This window comes from Mixophyes fleayi, chromosome 3 (assembly GCF_038048845.1).
Source record: "Mixophyes fleayi isolate aMixFle1 chromosome 3, aMixFle1.hap1, whole genome shotgun sequence".
Lineage (NCBI taxonomy): Eukaryota > Metazoa > Chordata > Amphibia > Anura > Limnodynastidae > Mixophyes > Mixophyes fleayi.
The window spans coordinates 41753979-41773243 of NC_134404.1; the positions used below are offsets into that span (position 1 = coordinate 41753979).

Sequence of the window (19265 nt, forward strand, 5' to 3'; positions counted from 1 at the left end):
TATACGGTCCTTTATGTAGGATTTCACAGCCGACCAGTTCCGATCTATAAGTGTTGATGGTTCAGCCATGAGGCATGCGACGCAATCACGCTCTTCCGGGCACCCGGCATGTCTGGATAAACTTGATCATATGCTTCTCCACAGCTTGGATCTTATCTCTGTCCCCGGTTTTCCTCCGCACTTTTTTACAACCTGACAGGAAGCAGAGCGGTTCAGTACGAATCTGCAAAAACTAGTGACGGCAACGTACTTTTGCATAAAGAAACTGTGTCCTACACCGACCATTGGAAGCCTTGGTTGGGCACTGGTCCCGTGTGGCTGGGTCCCTACACCGTCTCCTTACTGACATGGAAGTGCCGACCGCATGCTTGACCACCTATCTTGCTGTCCCGTGGGATTGCTCATCATCCGACCTGTCACTCTGTAGCTGGACTGATTCAAAACAGAAACAGATATGTAAATGACTAAGGTAAAAGTCAAAACCATATCCCACATACATGAGTTCTATCTTATCATCCGGATCAATGTCCATCTTGTCCAAATTCTTGCCTTTGAATTCAGCCAGTCTGCCACTCTCGAGTGTCATTAAAAGTTTGCTGATCTTGGCAAGTTAAAGGGTACCTTCTGGGAGCCGGTACTACTGCTGGGGCACACACAGAAGTCCACCAAATAATCCAATTCTGTGTCGTTTTGGATGAGGACCTTTTAAAGAGTGGCAACATGCTTTCGAAAATTTGTGTGGGAATGTTTGGCGTATGAAATCAGAGCCTCTGAAATCTGACAAGGCTACTGGTCTGGCAAACATATAGACATTCTTGGTAGCCACTAGACATTCTTCACAGTTCATTGCGAAAAGTTCCATTACAATACAAAGTATTGAATAAAAAAACTGAGTCCCTTTGGTTGACCATAGAAACGGGGGACAAGGCAATTCTTCGTACTAGGGTGATCTGTAGACCAGTAGGTGAAAAAGAGGAACTGGGTGGGAACTTATTGCAGGACATCAATAAAATGGATTAAAAGGAGAGGTAACAATCATGGGATACTTTAATCTACCTGATGTAAACTGGAACGGGTCTTTAGCAAGTTCTACTAGACAGTCTGAATTCCTTGCAGGGAGCATCACTCATGCAAATGGTGAGGGAGCCCACTCACAAAGACGCAATGTTAGACTTCTTACAAATGGTGACAGAATATTTGATGTAAATGTGGGTGAGATCCTAGGATCCAGTGACCATCAAGCAGCATGGTTCAGTATAAAGACAGAGATCGACTCATACCACACATATACAAAGGTGTTAGATTTCAGGAAGGCTGACGTTGTAGAGAAAATGTGTAAGTGACTATTTGGCAGAGTGGAAGAACTTGAAAGTAGTGCAGGAGAGGTAGGAAAAGTTAAAAAGGGTAATACTTAAAGCAATAGACCTTTGTATCAACAGGGTTAAGAAAAGCACAAGGAAAAGGAAGCCAGTGTGGTTTGCAAAACAAGTAGCGAGTATAGTGAAAGGAAAAAAATGGCTTTTTAGGAAATATAAGCAGACGTAGAATAATGAAGACAAAAAAATGAAGGTAATCAGATGTGCAAAGTCACAAGCTGAAGAGAAAATAGCCCAGTCAGTAGGTTTAGGTATGTAAGTGAAAAGAGAAAAACAAAAGGAGGAATAATAAGACTAAAGACAGAGAGTGAGAGTCTTGTTGAGGGAGACAAGGTAACAACAGATCATCTTAATAATTATTTTTGCTCAGTGCTCACTACAAATAGAGCGTGGAAGGGACCACAGTTAAGTTGCAGTATATTCATAAAAATGAGGTAGATACAAGTACATTTACAGAGGAGAGGGTCCTAACAGAGCTCTCAAAACTGAAGGTGGATAAATCATTGGGACCAGATGAGATACATCCAAGGATACTAAAAGAGCTTAAACAGGTGTTGGTAATAACAGTAACAGAATTATACAATCAGCCACTAGTTACAAGAGTAATTCCTGAGGACTGGAAAATAGCAAATGTAGTCCTACTGCACAAAAGTGTAAGCAAGGAAGAGGCGACTACAGACCAGTGAGCCTTACATTAGTAGTAGGAGAATAAATGGAAACACTCTTAAAAGAGAGAGTTGCAGACTATCTGAAATCCAGTAACTTACAGGATCCCAAACAGCATGGATTTGCTGGGAGGAGCTCGTGTCAAACAAATCTTATTGACCTCTTTGAGTGGGTGACTAAAATAATAGATCAAGGGGGGGGGTAGTTGTAGCCTATCTAGATTTTAGTAAGGTTGCTTGAAAGCTTAGGATTGGATTCTAAGATGCTTGAATGGATAAGATCTTGGTTGCAGGATAGAAAACAGAGAGTTATAGTAAATGGAGTGCATTCACAGGAGGGAAAGGTTACCAGTGGAGTACCCCAAGGATCTGTACTTGGACCAGTGATTTGTAATATCTTTATTAGCTACATTGCAAATGAAACTGAAGGGAAAGTATACCTTTTTGTAGATGACACAAAGATATGCAACAGGGTAGACACACCAGGAGGGGTAAAACAAATGGTTGATGATCTAGGTAGACTAGAGGAATGGTCAAAAGAGTGGGAACTACAGTTTAATGCCAAAATATGCAATATCTTGCACTTGGGTCTCAAGACCCCAAAGGCTATATATAGTATTAATGGCATCATAATGGAAACTACTGAGGAGGAAAGGGATCTAGGCATCACTATTTCAGGTGACAAAGTCAGGTAAGTAATGCAACAAAGCAATGAGGAAGGCAATTCATATGATTGGTTGCACAGGGAGAGGAATCAGTAGCTTAAAAGAAAAAAGTAATAATGCCCCTGTATAGGTCATTGGTACGACCTCATCTAGAATACTGTGTTCAGTTCTGGAGGCCATAAATGCATTAGAGACTGTACAAAGAAGGGCAAATAAAACGGTGCATGGTCTACAGCACACGGAAACAGGCCTTGGCAGGCTGCACAGTGCATGAAGTCTTTAGCATCCATCTCTTGTTTTGGCAGTTAACATGGTATCAGAACACGGCTTCCCGTCCTTATCGCCTCAGCGTTGTGAGCAAAGTTGCCTTTATTCCGAAGATGTGCCAAATGCATGCATCTTTCTTTCGAGTGCTTGGGGAATTTCATGGCCCAGACTACTTCAGTCTCACTACGATGAAAATGCTCCATAAGCCGGGCTATTTCTGAGAGGAGCCATCACTGTTTTTGGATAGCATTTGGACAGACACCCTGTTGTCTTTCTGACCTTCTGTGTTTAGAACACCGCTGCCACCAGGTCGAGAATGGTTGTGCATAGAACACATCTTTGGGTGCCTGCGCTTTGTTCCACCGCCGGGCAATGGCGCATCACCGCTGGTGTCTGAACCACTCTCCTCTGAAGTGTCACGGGGATACTCATCTCCAAGGCTCTCCGGGCTATAGTCGGAGCCACTAATGGGTTGTGTCATGCTCCAGTGTCCCCACTTTACCTTCAGTGGAAGACGGATGCGACCGTCTCTTATTTCTGCTTGGTGAAATAGGGCAGGATAGCTGTAATTTCCTCATCTTCCTGCTCATAGTGGGACATACGTCAGACACCCGCACACTTTTGGTCTGCCAAAAGTGATTTGCGGTGACATACCAGATTTTTATGCCGAGTATAATAGCAAGGTTCTCTGCAATGACTAGCTTTGGTAAGCATTGGTTTGGGTGTGTGAACAGGTCAATATTCCCCCTAGTATAGGAATGCAAACACTCTCTCTCTCTCTCCCACTCTCTCGTTAATTCCTTCAGAAGCTTATAACCTGCCATGTATGCTTTTGGAGTGCAGGAGGAAACTGGAGCACCATAGTGGCTGAAGCATTATGTTAATTCAACTTACCTGTTGCTGTGCGTTGTTTGGACATACATTTTCTTACTCGCTCTCATAAATACCCAAAATGTGACCCCCTGTGCCAAAAGGATGTACAATCCTGCCCTGACAGCAATGACAACGGAGAGGGGCAAGAACAGGCTTTCCAGTCATTGCAGTGCACCAGTTCTCTGCTTCTCTTTCCATGAAACATGTTGTTCTATTACAAGCAGAACAATGACTTTTAAAAGTCCTCCCTTGTGTTACAGAGGCTAAAAGGCTCAGTTTTTATATGACAGAGGTGATTTAAGACCATGTCACTTTCCATGCATATCTAACAGAGACAGGGGAGGTGCAAATCTGGAGAAGCATTTAATGCAGATACTTCAAGTTCAATACTGCTGGAATTCAGTGGAGGTTTGAACATCTGAAAGAAAGAACCATACAAAAAAAAAAGAACACAGTATTTAATACACTATACCACTGGGATGTAAAAAATAAAACGAGAGCATATAGCTACTGCTCAGATACATAACAAGACCTTAAATAATAACAAGTATTTTGACTATAGATGAATAGTAAAAAAAATGGTGCATTACAGGTAATCGTGACTAAAAATAGCATTAGATTAATGATGTGGTCAGTGCAAAACATGCATACAACTATGTCACAGCTGCATATGTTATACACATGGTTCTAGCATCACTACTGCACAACAGACATACAAAGTAGATGAAGGATAATCATGTACCATAACCATTATGCTGTTACTCATCATTGCTATACTGTGCACTGTGTGGGTTTATATTTACACATGAGGTCTGTATTGCAATGTGGGACAGCAGTGAGCAGACTGAAGGAGATGGGGGTCCTTACTGGGGAGAGAAGGTGGGCACTGGAGGAAGGACAGAATGTAAGGTGTGGAGACAGGGAGAGGAGGAGTGAGGCAGAGGAGAGGCTGCTGTCACTGCTGCTGTCCACCGCGCCTGCGCTCTGCGGCTCCTGGGAGCCTTGATTTTGTCCGGGATTCCCAATTCTGCCGCACAGACCGGAGCTTGTGCTGCAGGCGCTGAGAGCAGGCGCCTATAGAGGGAATTAACGCAAACTGCTTGGAGAGCACGGCCAGGATCACCCACCCCTCCAAACCCCGACACCGACCCTCCCTCCAGGCGGTCAGAGGGGTCTCCATTGTGTTTCCATCAGGTGAATCTGCAGCGCGTTGAATGTAAGTGTCAATCAATGTATATGTGGAATGTGTATGGCACATTGCAGAGAATAAGGGGGGGGGGATGCATGACTTCTAGCCTGTATCTCTGGTACAGTAAATAAGAGCTGGGCTGTTATCTCTCCTTCAATATATGTATCTATATGTTTCTGTAAGGGGCTTATGTGAGGGTGTCTGTGATTCTGTTAGGGATCAATCTTATTTGTCACATATGTTCACTTTTTTTTAATAGGGAGTGCAAATCCAGATTTATTTATCAGAAGCCAAAGCTGTTCTACAAATAGAATATATAATAATACCCAGTGTGTCTGTGCAGCCCCCCCATAAAGTGGATCATTATGGGAATAGGCTGATTCAATGGACCTTGCACTCTGCTGTAAACTGGTGGTGTATAATGCATGCACATTTTATTAATAAATCAGTAGGGGGGGTGATCCTGCTATGTGTTTCACTAGCCTTATTTTTTGCACCATTATGAATGTGTATGCATATATATATTACACATTATTCCTATGATATGTAAACATTCCATTGGTACAAGGAATGTAAGAGTGTGTCTGGTTTCATATATAGACATGCATTGTTTTTTTTAATGTATTTATTTGTGAAATGCGTAATAGAAGCTGATTTTTTTTCCCTATATGATCAGTGTACCGTTTGTAGAGCAGATTCGTCCTATTGATTGGGATGTACATGGCATCAGCATGTCATCTCCACACATTATGTTGCAGCATACAGTTCTGTAATATGATCCTGAGCACTGTGGCTCGTGGAGGTGATGGGGAGCAAGGCACTTTATCTTGTCATGTGCATTACAATGATCGACATTGGACTCTGAACCAAGTCCTAATGAATGCCTGTCAAGCCAAGGTCATGCCAATGTTAACCCTTCAGCATATAGATAGGTCAGCAGCGCAAAGCTGCAAGGTTCCATGCTAAGCCTAATGTATAAAATGTGTATGACCACTATGCTCTGTTAGTTGACCCACGTGTCCATTACTATACAAGATTTCTTTTCTTTCCTTGTAGTTTTGGCATGTGTAGTTGTTTTATAATCCTCAGAGAGGTCAAAGAATAAACAATTGGTTTATAATAGTTGTCTGGACATTATAACTGTGTTACATGGGTATCAGTGGTCCAATGAAAAATAAATAATGGACCTATATGGCAGCGTAGTATTATAAATAGCGCACCATGCGAAAAAACACCATTAAATTCAGACCTGATTTAATGTCCTGAACATATACTGAAATGTGACCTTTTTATTTATTAATTACTTTCAGGTTTGTTCCCCAGTTTTTAATTTAATTTGCCTTTTTGAAATTATTACTACTTCTCATCTGACAAAATCCATCAATCTGATTAGGCTGTAAGTCATGTACGCTTAAACAGCCATACTCTAAGGATGACATTAGCCCATTGCATGTGTTTATCTCTGTCTCCTGAGACTAAATAGTGATCTTTGTTGCTTGGAAGGAAATGTGACAAGGAAATGACCTCTGGACAGTTTTAAGGTTTTTAGAAAAGACCTTGGCATTTGCCTGTGTAGATTGAACGAGATGGAAGGGAGGATAATGGTGTACGCTGAGTGGTGCCTCCTTTTGCCTCTATCTGCAGGATGGCTAGCACTGCAGTGTCCCCCCACACTTCAATGCAGTGACACTGCATTGTACAGTGTAGAATCCTCAGTCTGCCGCTTGTCTTTTGGAATCTTTCCTTTGTCACTTGTGATATTCTGCTCAGCCTCAGAAGCTTGTTTCAATATTTAAGTCGTCCTCATGGAGGTAGATAGTGATATCTTCTACAATGACAATGCTGTATAATACTAATTCATTAGAGATGATTATGTATAGCGAAATAAGTCATTGGGAGAATTTAAGCCCTAGAGGTTTTATTACATATACTGATAAAGTTTGGGAATTATTGACTTAATTCTGTAGTTATCATAGCGGAGGCAGGAAACAATGTAACCAGGATTTCAGCTACTATTTCAGGAAGTATTAATTATAATTCACAAATGTATTTGGCATATGCTGCAGTATAGAAAGGCCACTTACATGTAGATCGATGTTCATAGGGTGGGTTTGGCAGCTGAGTCCTCTGTCGCAGAGGACAGGCACAGAGAAGGTCAGGGATTAGACCTTTATCTTATATTGGCCAGTTCTTCTGGTCAGTGCAGTGTTTGTTAGAACCAATTTGATCTCTTGGGCTGTTCTGGATCTCAAGCTGCAGATTGTATTAACGAAGAGGATTGTTATTTTCAAGTTGGCTTTTCTTAAACGTCTTCAAAATATAAAAGCTGTTTTTCCTGTGGTTCATCGCTGACTTTATCTGAATAGGTTTTATCAACCTTGACCATTTTTTGGCGGTATTATGTTTGAAAAGATGATATTGATTTAGATTAATGAAGCCAGACCTGGATTTTCATTGTTAGCATGTTGGGGCTTGTGCAACTGTTATTATCAAACCTGTTTAAATTGGTCAGTGCTGATGTCTAATGAATGACATACTTCAGTGCTGGTACCTCATGTAACAATCACACCCACTTCCCGGTGGCTAGTGTAGAAAACAAACCACAGTCGTGATGGCTGGTGTAACAAGCGGACCCCAATACTAGTGGCAAGGGTGAAGAGCAAGCCCAGATCCTGGCAGCTAGCGTAAAATGCAGGTACTTGCCTGGGCGACTAGCGCCAGGTACAGACGCCATTCCTGGTGGTTAGCGCCAGTGGCAGACGCCATTCCTGGTGGCTAGCGCAAGTAGCAGACGCCGTTTCTGGTGGCTAGCGCAGGTTACAGACGCCGTTTCTGGTGGCTAGCGCAGGTTACAGACGCCGTTTCTGGTGGCTAGCACAGGTTACAGACGCCGTTTCTGGTGGCTAGCACAGGTTACAGACGCTGTTTCTGGTGGCTACCACAAGTTGCAGACTTCGTTCCTGGTGGATAGCGCAGGTTGCAGACGCCGTTTCTGGCGGCTAGTGCAAGTTACAGACGCCATTTCTGGCGACTAGCGCAAGTTGCAGACGCTGTTCCGGGTGGCTAGCGCAAGTTGCAGACGCTGTTCCTGGTGGCTAGCGCAGGTTACAGACGCCGTTTCTGGTGGCTAGCACAAGTTGCAGACGCCGTTCCTGGCAGATAGTGCAGGTTGCAGACGCTGTTTCTGGCGGCTAGCGCAAGTTACAGATGCCATTTCTTGTGACTAGCGCAAGTTGCAGACACCATTCCTGGCGGCTAGTGCAATCTGCAGACGCTGTTCCTGATGGCTAGGGCAAGTTGCAGACGCTGTTTCTGCCGGCTAGCGCAAGTTTCAGAAGTCGTTTCTGGCGACTAGCGCAAGTTGCAGACGCCGTTCCTTGCGGCAAGCGCAAGTTGCTGGTACTGATGTAAACTCCATCACTTACCCGTTCTGCCACGCCACGCCACTTTACACTCCTCCTTTGCCCATTCATCATCAAGTGCATGAAACTTTATCTTGACTGGTATCATTGGTGATAGATTTCCACTAGCTGGGTCATGCATGCGCACATCTGCAAATACACGCCCGGCAAAGCGGTAACTAAAGTCTTATCGCCTCTAACTAGTATCAGTATTTTAATGATGAATTCCGGTGGTAGATGGTGTTCTAAGTGTGTGATAAGCGGTGATAGAAAGCCAGCCCTATCGCTTGGCTTTGTAAACAGACCCATATGTGCCCATACATGGGCAGATCCTGCTGAACTGACCAAAGGCGCATATATGGCTAAATTGTACACATTGGAGTGTTTGGCTCTCCCTTTTAAAGTCCTCCTTCTTCCAAATGGCATATTCACCAAAGAAGGATCATTGCATCTCCAGCTACATATCTCCTAATGCTTTGCTATGTCTTTGTGCCGTGGAATAAGCAGCTACGAGTACAATATGCGTCATAGATTTGGTGTAGTGTGAGTTAAATATTGTTCTTCAGACCTCTGCTAATCTTACTGTTGCTCCTGATTTGCAGCTGCAGTTTTACAGTGAATGAAACATATCGGGTATATTTTTAATAACTAATTGACACTATTTATGTTACAAGTTGAGTCATTTTTTTTGTTCAGAGTGCTATTGTGTTTGAAATAACTGACAGACAATGGTGAAGGAAGGAAATGTATTGTTACAGAATACATTATGAATAGACTGTACTTTTATATTTTGCCACTAATCAGCCTATAGTAGAAATTCAAAAATCCATCAGAACACAATATAATCAGTTCTCCTAAATAGGCGCAATTAACGCCTGATGTATATTAAATGGACATTAAAACTTAGCCAATATAAAGAACAAATAAACAAGCACCCCCGACAGTAAAATTTGGTGGTGGGGGCCTTCCCACAGCTCTCGCTCTGTTTTGAGCGTGCATGGTAGGAACTAACTGGTAGCTGCTGCACTACAGTGGCAGTATTTCTGCCATTGGCTGCAGCATCTGATTGTAGATTGTTATTGGTCCGCAAGGTCACACCCCCTGTCCGCGTCACAGAGCCTTACGCCTTTCAGCCGTGCCTGTGGGAGAATGACAGAGCTCCAGGATAAATGGCTGCAAGGACCATCTCCTGGTCCTCTAGTAACAGGTGCTCTGGGTAGGGTAACGGGTTCACCCTACCTGGGAGTACAGATCTAACATGTCCTAGTTAAATAATATATAAATACTGCATTTACCTGGGCATTTATTGCTGGCCGCCCTTTTCTAATGCTCTTTGTATTTCATGCAGCAGAGGGAAATCTTCACTATAAGGTCTAGTAACTTAGAAAGTGTATGTTACTGTAGCTTTTGCGAGAGGAACTTTTTAGGCACTTTACAAAAGGAAAAAAACACAAAAATGTACTTTTCCATGGTTACCGTTTAATGCAAAAACGAATTATCAGTTAATTATGCAGAGTATATGAAGCCCAAGTATGAATGCCTTTAAGCATATGTCCTTATGGTACAATTAAAGGACTATAAAATCCTAATGGGATGTGGTGCAGGTCAAATAGCTTAGTAGGAATCTACAAATCCCAAGTGAATTTCTGCAGAACAAGCTGGAAAGTCTGTCAGTCACACTCTGCCTGTTCAGATAGAGAAACATCTATCCCTTATTCTGCAGGTCCATCTAGCCTAACATATGGGTGTGTTTTGGGGGGTAGTGGGTTGTTTTTGTTTGGTTGTGTGTCTCTCTAGCTTTCCCTTTCTATCTTATTCCTAAGTCATCATCGTCATCATCATCTATTTATAGCGCCACTAGTTCAACAGCGCTGTACTCACATCAGTCCCATTGGAGCTTACAGTCTAAGTTCCCTAACATACACAGACAGAGAGAGAGACACTAGGGTAAATTTAATAGCATACAATTAATCTACTAGTATGTTTTTGGAGTGTGGGAGGAAACCGGAGCACCCAGAGGAAACCCACGCAAACACGGGGAGAACATACAAACTCCACACAGATAAGGACATGGTTGGGAATCAGACTCATGAACCCAGTGCTGTGAGGCAGAAGTGCTAACCACTGAGCCACCGTGCTGCTCTCTGAACAATAGCAGTGTGTTTGGCCTCTGCTTTCTTGAATGATTTCATTGTGAGCCTCCACCACAACTGCTAGGAAACATTTCCATGGATTTATCACCCTTTCTGTAAAAGAATAAATAAATATCTTATGTTACCTTTCAGTGTGTTATTGACACTATGGGCTAGATTTACTAAACTGCGGGTTAGAGATGTTGCCTGTAGCAACCAATGACATTCTACCTGTCATTTATTTAGTACATTCTACAAAATGACAGCTAGAATCTGATTGGTTGCTATAGGCAACATTTCCACTTGTCCATACCCGCAGTTTATTAAATATATCCCTATATCACCACCCATTCTATTTTTGGATTTTTGTCCCACATGCATTCTATTACATTACAATATATTACATTTAAGATCCCACACTTTAGTACATTCACCTATTTTAAACAAATCACTACCCATTTATATCAACCTTGTCAAACGTGTCATAAGTCTTCAGGGTAGATTTATTAAACATTCTCAAAAGGAAAAGTGAAGGTGTTACCCAAAGCAACCAATCAGATTCTAGCTCTCATTTCTCTAGTACATTCTAGAAAATGACATTGGCTACCGTGAGATATCACCAATACATCTGCACTCTTTAAAGCGGGTGTGGTGGCCTAGTACATCTCACTTCACTTTATTTTTGTCCCGTTTTCACTAAGAATACATCTATTCAGACAAATTTTGACCCCTTCCTGCTGCATTCTGAAGACAACAGAACTGGACACACAAAAGTATATTTTATTGCTTACTTGATCAATATTAACCATAAACAGTCAATATTGTGTCAATCATGTTTGCTTCCACATCAATTTATAAGCCATGGCTATTGATCCACTTTGATCTATCACTTTAGTTAACTAGCCAATAGAATCCTTTTTTTTAATGACTCTCAGCAGCAAATCCATGCTGTCTTGAATCGTGTTTGTTTGACGCAAAACTAATAATAATAGTTGATTATTTAAAGTGATTCCATTAGTTTTCAACTATTGATGTGAGAGGTCCATAGCTATTCTATTCTGCTCTACTGCCTAATTTTGTGTAGTGGAACTATGTTTGCCAATCTCCACTCACCTGGAATTATACCTGTGAAGGGAAAAAACAAACAGGTTGGTTAATGGCGCTGTGAGCAGTACAATTATGGGACAATTAATCATTACAGTTGTGATCACAGCGATAAGTCTGACGAATTGTCCATTTTTTTTTTTATTGCTGGTTAACAAAAATATCACTAAGTGCATTATTCAGCTGCAAGTAATACTGGAATGAAGCACTAAGGGGAGGAGATTCAATTTGGCGCAGGGTGTCTCCGGAACATCCGCGGAGACACCTCATGCCGCTGTAATGGCTGGAATCTCCACTCATTTTTCCTCCCACCTCTGTATTGCCTATGCACATACAGTTCCAGTTTCATTGACAATAAAAAAAAAATATATATAAAAAAATAAAATAGGGATAAAAAAAATGTTATATATAAAATCTGAAAACAATAATAATTAACTACTAAACCTTTTTTCCTTTTTTATAGCATCTGCTATCACCATCCTAAGATAGTAATAGGAGGACACTGGTTTGTGAGTTCAGGTAACACCTTGGGGTATATTTACTAAACTGCGGGTTTGAAAAAGTGGAGATGTTGCCTATAGCAACCAATCAGATTCTAGCTTTTATTTATTTAGGGCATTCTACAAAATGACAGCTAGAATCTGATTGGTTGCTATAGGCAACATCTCCACTTTTTCAAACCCGCAGTTTAGTAAATCTAGCCCCTTGTCTGCAGTATATATATTTATGTATACAGTTCAGTAGTACAGTATCTGTTCCCTCTAGTGTACAATTTATAACGTCAATACAGAGCAAGAAATAGTTACTTATACACTCTGCAATGTCTTCCCTACGGCAGTATCAGAAAACCCGCAGAACACAGAGGCAAGTGATCTGTGGGTTTTCTTAAACCCTTAAGTGCTGTGGGACTCCTTAGTACTCAAGGGGTTAAGAGGGATGGGGGGGGGGGGGGTCAAATCACCATTTTCTGAGCCAACTAGACATTTGTGTAGATTTACAGGACATGGTCTTGTGGCTCATATTGACATGGAGGGGGTAGGGGGAGGTAGGAGTTATTTTTAATTGTATTTATTTTCATGGAGTGGTAAGTCCCTTAAGAATGATAGAAAAATCTCTCTTTGGTGCACTCGATACTCTCAGTTGCTTTTAAAACCAACAGTAACCAGCATGGTTTATTATTATTATTTTTAATTACATCTCTTATTTTACCTGTGCAGTTTTATTATAGTTGAGTTCCATGAGACCGTTTTCCACAGAACACAAAGAATACCCCTCTGCAGAATCTATCAGTGTTTGGTCTTACTTGACCTTTATCCTTACATTGGCAGTCACAGACCCTACATAGACATATTGCAGTGTAGCTAAAAGCTTTTACATTCAACTGTGAAGTAGTGAAGATAACTTGCTAGTGATCTTTTATTGAATCATTTATTATGTGTGTGTTTATATATGTCTACCTGCAGTCCATGCGATTAGTGGGACACAAATACAGAAAGCGATATATAAAAACTCGCAAAGGATTCTGGGATACGAACCAGAGTCCTCAGCACATTTGAAAGGCTGCTCGTTTCCTTAACCACTGATATATATATATAGTCTCCACACTCACTGTCTTTCTGATTGAGTACTATACCTCACCATTTAGATCAAGGCAGAGGGAGATTTTCTTTTGGTATAATCTCCCGCCCCCCCATCCTCTCTGAAGGATGCATTGCATGCTTTTATGTTGTGTTATTAAAAGTCATGTCCTCTTAAATGTCAGGGTATGGTTTTTTTCTTATTTGCACCATACTTCCTGTCAGGTCTATAGGAGGTCACTGCAGGGAACCATTTTTTGATCTAAAAATGGCTGGCAAAAAAAAAAAGAGGACAGTGTCTGTCAGGGAGGTAAATAACAATGTTATAATATGGGAATTTTTACATATTCATTCATGCCATTTTGGGATTAGTGATCTTTCAATGAGATTATTCATCAGGTATTTATTTAGCTTTTAGCTGTCTTATTCATAGATCTGCAGTGTGTTGTGGTTTGCATCATACCTCGCAGGACCAGGGTTAAAGTTTGTTTTGTTAAACACTCCCCACCCCCCCCCCCCCCCCCCCCCTTCCTCCCTAGGATGTTTTTTGGCACCCGGTATGCTCATGGCAGAAGAATAGATATGTCTTTTGTTTGCGAGAAACTAGCTTTTCAAACCACCACAGCCCACAGCAACACTTCTACACAACACAGAAGTACGTTCTAGCACCAAATTGTTTTATTCCATTGTTTTTTTTATTTATTTGCAGCCATAGGGCTAGAGATCAATTAGTTTCATACAAATATTGTGGCTCCCAGACAACAGCTACTTGTACTATATATGTATATACAAGTTAACCCGTGCATGATACTCATGCATTCTAGTCAAATCAAGCTACTTAAGGTGTTAAAAAGGTTCTTGTCATCTTCATCGCCACACACACACGCCGCTAGGCTTTTATATGTTAGATAATGCTAAGAATTTAGTAGGTCAGTGTAGTATATAACTCCGCCCAGCAGGTAGCGCTGCAGCTTGAGCACTCTGTCACACGGTAGTTTTTTCCACACACACACACACACACACACACACGCCGCTAGGCTTTTATATATTATATATATATATATATATATATATATATATCATTGTATCCCCCTGGGTAGTATCTTAACTTGCACCCCACCAATTAATTACGGTAATATTCAGTGAGGGTTTTCTTATTCGCGTTGCATTTAGTCACCAATTTGCACTAAGACATAGTAACAAACCAGCAATTAGTTTTTATAGATCTGCAGGTTATATAGGTTAGATAAGTGTGCCCCTAAATGCAACATTGGTAAATAACTCCCATTAAATGCTTTTCAAGCTTTTATTTTATCTGTCACGTGCACACAGCAGACGAAGGCATTATGTGGGCCCAGCTCATAAACAGGACAATGCATACCATCAATTCACTAGGAACTAGTGGCTTCACTATTACTAGCCACACATAGGTTGATCCTATCACGGTGGCTTAGTGGTTAGCACTTCTACCTTACAGCACTGGGGTCATGAGTTCAATTCCCAACCATGGCCTTATCTGTGTGGAGTTTGTATGTTCTCCCCGTGTTTGCGTGGGTTTCCTCCGGGTGCTCCGGTTTCCTCACACACTCCGTAAAACATACTGGTAGGTTAATTGGCTGCTATCAAATTGACCCTAGTCTGTCTGTCTGTCTGAGTGTGTATATTAGGGAATTTAGACTGTAAGCTCCAATGGGGCTGGGACTGATGTGAGTGAGTTCTCTGTACAGCGCTGCGGAATTAGTGGCGCTATATATATAAATAAATGATGATGATCCTGCTATAGAAACCATTTTGGACAGTTTGTCATATTGTTTAGAATAATTACTAGAATAACTCCTCTTACTTGAAGTAGGACTTCTGCCTGAAGTAGTCAGGTCAGAACTCTGAAACACACTGTTGCTGCCTTCCTTGGCAACCACTGCACAAATGAAAATAAGTGAATTTGCCAAGTAAGTTCGGGTGTGTTTCTGAGTTTCAAGCTGGCTATTGTAGGCAGAAGCAATATTAAAGTTTTAAGAGTAATTCTAGTAATTTACTGTAACCACTCTAATGATTTCAGTATCGCTAAATATTTTTTGAACACATAACCCTATGTAACAGTGTTTATTTTACATTTCTTTATGTATTAAGTAAACCTGATTTATGCGAGGACAAGTGGAATCGACAATACTTGTTGGTCGAGATAGTGCTATATTGACTATACACTTCAGTAGAACAGTTGTCATATATAGGCTGCAATGATAAAATATAACATTAGAATATTATTAGTAGTACACAGTAGTTTTGCAAACAGAAGATCCCAGAGACTTACGCACGTTTTGAGTCGTGACCAGTGCCCGATTATCCCATAGGCTGACTAGGCTACAGATTCTAGTTGTCATTTTGTAGAATGCACTAAATAACAGCTATTATCTGATTGGTTGCTATAGGCAACATATCCACCTTTTCAAACTTGCAGTTTAGTAAATATACCCCAATGAGTCATCCTTGGGCAGGCGCTTGAGGATGAGAGAGTAGGAGAGACAAGTATGGCAACTGGTGGACATGACAGCCCACTTCACCCTCAGTAGCCCTCGTTCATACCCCTGTTCTGCTATACAGTTCTGATTTTAATGATGACCAAATGAGCGACACAGATTGTCATGACCCTTTTAAAAAGACAAGTGGAGTGGTGTTTCGAAAACGATGAAACAAACATTGGTGAAGGAAGCCAGACTTTAAATTAAGGACAAGTTTGTTTTTACCTGCCGCATATTAGCCTGGCATGGAAGCTGAGGGCGGCCTGATCCCTTATTCAGGCCCTGGTCATGATCCATAGGCCAGGACCCCAGCATCATTTCAAGGATTGTGCACAATATATGTTTTAAACAAAATAGCAAATAGATTGTCATCATGCGATGTTATATTTAGTCTGTTCTACATGTGTAATGACGGGTTGTGTGTTAGAAGTAAAGCATTGCATTACTTCTTTTATTGAGATTTATTCTTACTATTTCTCACAACAGATTTGTAAGACAATTACCGTAATTCATTGTAGGAACACAAAGACTGACGCTCCTGGATACTGTATTTAGTATACGCTGCTTTATAGGGGCTGCTTTGCCAGTGGGCAAATAACCCATTGCCAGTGATATGTTTTTTTTCCTCTTTGCCCTATACATGAACGGGTTACACCCCTGTTACTGGTATCTTACCTTTTATTTGGGGAAACCTAGTTAACAAGTGTTGTGGTGGTATAATAAAAACATGCTTTACTCTTTGAATAAATATATTTTTTTCTATGCAAACAGTTTTATTTTTGCTAACAATATTTAATATTTAGATATTATATTAGTGGAACTGAAAGCTCACTGCTGGCTCACACTTGCCCATATCTGCAGAGGAAGGCAAAATTAATTCTTACCACTCGAGGTCATTATTGCCGGGGCAGAGGACCATTGCCCACCTGCCCCGGTGGTATATTTTTGTTAAAGTGTGTCAATAATAAAAAAAATATAAATACTTCTCTCTGGACTAAAAGGCCTGTTGATGATAATTTATCCCCTTCCACGTCACCGCTATTTGAATATGGTGAGCTCCATTAATTTGCCGGTTATAGAACCGTATCACAGCCCACGAGGCTGCTACATGCAGACGTGGTTCTAGAGGGAAGGGCCAATAATAAGACAATTTCCCTAGTGGTAGCGCAGCTTTAAAGACGTTCTCCACTTTTGGACAAGCTCTGCTGTTTAACCAGCTCCTCTCCCTGTCCAGTCAGTTGCCATTAAACACCCAATGAAGTGAAGAGTATGAATCTCCCCTGTAGCCTCACTGATAATGCTCACCCTTGTAGCCCTTTAAATGCAACTAGAGAGCAAAATAGAAGGTCGAGGTGCGGTCTCTTGGTGCGGGCTATAAAGTAGAGGTTGTTTAAGAGTATTAAGCAGAATCGAGCAACTTCATTATCGGAAGAGGGCGACATAGTCAGGGCAGTAACCCCCTATTGGGTATCTGAACACTCCAGCCAGCAGTCTAGTGTTAGGAACTGATGCCAGCTTCACCCAGCATCTGCAACGGCACATTATCTCCTCTTGAGCCCAGACATAAAATCACACTAGGCTGAGTGGAAAGCCTCACACTGGCACGTGGCCCTGATGCCAGCCTCTGCCACCCTTTTAGAGGATGTATCAGATGCCTGCTTATTGAACAAGAAAGCAAAACTGCACCGTCCAGCAATCTATTCGATAATATCATCATCAGCTATTTATATAGCGCCACTAATTCCGCAGCGCTGTACAGAGAACTCACTCACATCAGTCCCTTCCCCATCGGAGCTTACAGTCTAATTTCCCTAACATTTACACACACAGACTGAGAGAGACTTAAGTAAATTTAATAGCAGCCAATTAACCTACCAATGTGTTTTTTGGAGTGTGGGAGGAAACCAGAGCACCTGGAGGAAACCCACGCAAACACAGGGAGAACATACAAACTCCACACAGATAAAGCCATTGTTGGGAATCAAACTCATGACTCCAGTGCTGTGAGGCAGAAGTGCTAACCACTATCCTGTCCTGCACTGCTGTAGTCTTTGTGAATCGCAATCTTGGTATTGCTAAAAGTCTGGCGGGGGCAGCTACCCCAATATGAGTTACTAAACCAGTGATCGTTCCCAAATAATTTCTTCTGGACATTTACTACATCTGTTGCTAAGCAACTGAGCTTTCGTTTTGGAAACAAAGGGCTGAGATTTCTCCTTCTTGGGACTCTTTTTGCCGGTATCAAAGCCAAGTTGTGCTGGTTGACTGAAGTCTTAACCCTTCATTTAACCAGATAACTTACAACAGTCCACTGGGAAACGCCTGTCCGTCTTTGATGCTGTTGTGAAGTCGTGAAAGAGATTGCGCCCATCTACTAAAACTACTGTAGGAGATTGCAAACAAATTATGCTTTGCATCTACTGATAAGGTCAGGAATGTTTTTTTTTAATATAAGGGAATGTCCACTTAAAATCACTGAAGAGAGGAGCAGTTTTGTAATTACACTACTTATATACAGTGTTCATTGAGTTATCTGAATGAGCAATCACTTGCCTGCAGTCCACTGGGCGACTGCAGGGCTGTGTAGCTGCAGTGATAGTGATCGGTGACCCCTCTCCGTGGGACACGCTGGAGTTTATTTAATAACATGGAGCAATGTTCCCAGGTAGGGTTGCCCATGGCAACCTATCCATGTCGGATCCGGTTAAATGAACAATAATTGTAAGTGTTTTTGCAGTAGAGAGCATGGATGAATGATATACTCATGCTGCATGACTGCACATAACTATGTCCGTATGTAATCCTTTATTAGTAAACTATGTGTGCACAGCAGAGGGATAGTATGAATGCAGACAAATTCTAGACACACACAATGTGGACTTCATTTAGAGTCAGACGCGAAGTCCGTTTAAGAAGTGTAGGAGTGGGAGTGTGCAGCAGCTTGGTAGGGTATTACGAGTGGCAACGCAACCCCAGTTGCATCCCACTCTTAATACCCTATCGAGCTGCGAGCAGTTCCTGCAGCTAGCTAACCCCTTGCACCACCTAATTCCTGCCGCACAGCTTTAGCCCTGTTTTGACGTGTGATGCGTCTGCGCCTCACTGTGACTAGGATGTATTTACATGGTCCCGGGAGCCTTCACAATTCCGCGTTCCTCCCATTCTCCCGTAGTGAGCCGCAAGCTGTCGCAAGTGTTAATTGCGTCCAAGATGCAGGCGGATTTGGTGCTTTCTGCACATGCATGGTAGTGTTTTTTTGTTGGATGCGCCTAGAACAGACTTTGCATCTGACTCTAAATGAGGTCCTTTGTGTATAATGTGTATATAGCTACCATTAAATAATGCTGCAATAAGATGCACACATTATATATATTTAGTTTTATTCTGATTAAAATAGTAACATAAGCACCACACAATAATCTGCATAATATAATATCTACAATAATAAGGACAAGTAAATAAAGAACATCCTTATGGGACTAGGCCAAACAGGTGTT

General features: G+C 41.6%; 1 protein-coding gene across 1 annotated transcript in view; it reads left to right on the plus strand.

The window, feature by feature from the left end:
• The first annotated feature begins 4801 nt into the window (after window positions 1–4801).
• The window catches only part of VSNL1 (visinin like 1), a 116600-nt gene continuing 102136 nt past the window's right edge, over window positions 4802–19265 (plus strand). The window contains exon 1 of the mRNA XM_075201401.1: window positions 4802–5062. The gene's annotated coding sequence lies outside the window, so the exon portion shown is untranslated. The remainder of the gene's footprint in view (window positions 5063–19265) is intronic.